The 2028-nt window shown below is 35.3% G+C and overlaps 1 pseudogene; it reads left to right on the top strand.

The window, feature by feature from the left end:
- Positions 1–318: 318 nt before the first annotated feature.
- Positions 319–418, top strand: LOC112412141 (uncharacterized; annotated as a pseudogene).
- Positions 419–2028: the final 1610 nt, after the last annotated feature.

The following is a 2028-nucleotide window of genomic DNA, read 5'->3' as shown; positions in this document are numbered from 1 at the left end:
AGCACAGACCTTGCACAGAGTCTGTCTAGCTTTGATCTTGGGCAAGTTAGCAAATCTTTCTATCATAAAATAGGAATAAAATTGGTACCTACCTAATACAATTTTGAGGAAGATTAAATAAATTAATTTTCATAAAATGCTTAGAAAACTGCCAGCATATAATATGCACTCTTCTTTGTTTATTTAAAAAATACAAGAAACCTTCTATAAAGATTTGGAGGATCAAAATCCTATACTGTTCAATCATTTGTTATTCAGCAAATATTCATTGCATATCTATTGTGTCAAGGCCTGTACTTAAAATACATCACGGCATGCTTGCTTCCGCAGCCCATGTACTGAAATTGGAACGATACAGAGATTAGCATAGTCCCTGCGCAAAGATGACACGCAAATTCGTGAAGCGTTCCATATTTTTAAAAGGGAACCCTCTTGCACTGTTGGTGGGAATGTAAACTGATACAGCCACTATGGAGAAGAGTATGGAGGTTCCTTAAAAAACTAAAAATAGAACTACCATATGACCCAGCAATCCCACTACTGAGCATATACCCTGAGGAAACCATAATTCAAAAAAAGTCATGTACCACAATGTTCATTGCAGCACTATTTACAATAGCCAGGACATGGAAGCAACCTAAGTGTCCATCGACAGATGAATGGATAAAGAAGATGTGGCACATATATACAATGGAATATTACTCAGCCTTAAAAAGAAACGAAATTGAGTTATTGGTGGATGGACCTAGAGACTGTCATACAGAGTGAACTAAGTCAGAAAGAGAAAATCAAATACCGTATGCTAACACATATATATGGAATCTAAAATAAAAGAAAAAAAAATGGTTCTGAAGAACCTATGGGCAGGACAGGAATAAAGACGCAGATGTAGAGAATGGACTTGAGGACACTGGGAGGGGGAAGGGTAAGCTGGGATGCAGTGAGAGAATAGCATTGACATATATACACTACCAAATGTAAAATAGATAGCTAGTGGGATGCAGCTGCATAGCATAGAGAGCAACTCGGTGCTTTGTGACCACCTAGAGGGGTGGGGTAGGGAGGGTGGGAGGGAGATGCAAGAGGGAGGGGATATGGGGATATATGTATACGTGTAGCTGACTCACTTTGTTATACAGCAGAAACTAACACACCATTGTAAAGCAATTATACTCCAATAAAGGTGTTTAAAAAATAAATTAAAAGTACCTTACGGCAACTGTGAATATGATAGATCTTCAGCTGCCAAGCCCTAATCTCCCCCAACTATTTTACTTTAAAATCTAATAACTGATTTCTCTCTATCTCTGTGTCTCTTTTTTCCTTTCTCTCTCTTTTATTTATTTTTAAATATTTTCTCACTAGTTAACAGTTCAATAAAATACTGTACATAAGACTTAGTTTAGAAAGATGGTCTAGTCATACTGCTTGGATATACACACTTTACAGATTAACCGAAGTGATTGTAGTGCTAAATTTTTGTGAGGATAAACTGAGGAACCAAATACAAAACCCACTTTTATTTTCAGTTGGCTTTTAAGTAGTGAGTACTGTCTGGAGACATGGTCTTAATCCTAGAGTATACAGATAAATATATTCATTCATGGAGGAAGTTTAGGTCTAGGCTCAAGTTTATTCCATATTACCCTCCCTTACCACAAACCAGGATAACATACAACCAGTGACAGCTCCAATAGATCCAAATACAATGTATATTCTTGGTAACATTTGAATGTGACCAAAATTAATGCTTTATTTCAATAGAAACAAGTAACATGTACCTAAATATGCATAGTATGAAATCAAGATATGATATTTAAAATGTCTTATATTAACATGCATATTTCTTGGGCTCTTAGATGAAAATTACCTATATTTGAATATATGCATATCCTTTATACATATCCTGGATGCATATCAGGAAGCTAAAATTTTAATTTTTTTTTCCATTTCTTGGCAGAAAAGCCAACTGTGATCTAAATTTTCTTCTAAATTATTTGTGACCTTGTTTTCTCTACTAAAGAAATG

Source organism: Neophocaena asiaeorientalis, unplaced genomic scaffold (assembly GCF_003031525.2).
Source record: "Neophocaena asiaeorientalis asiaeorientalis breed wild unplaced genomic scaffold, Neophocaena_asiaeorientalis_V1.1 scaffold395, whole genome shotgun sequence".
NCBI classification, from domain to species: Eukaryota; Metazoa; Chordata; class Mammalia; order Artiodactyla; family Phocoenidae; genus Neophocaena; species Neophocaena asiaeorientalis.
This window is presented reverse-complemented; position numbering and strand designations above follow the sequence as displayed.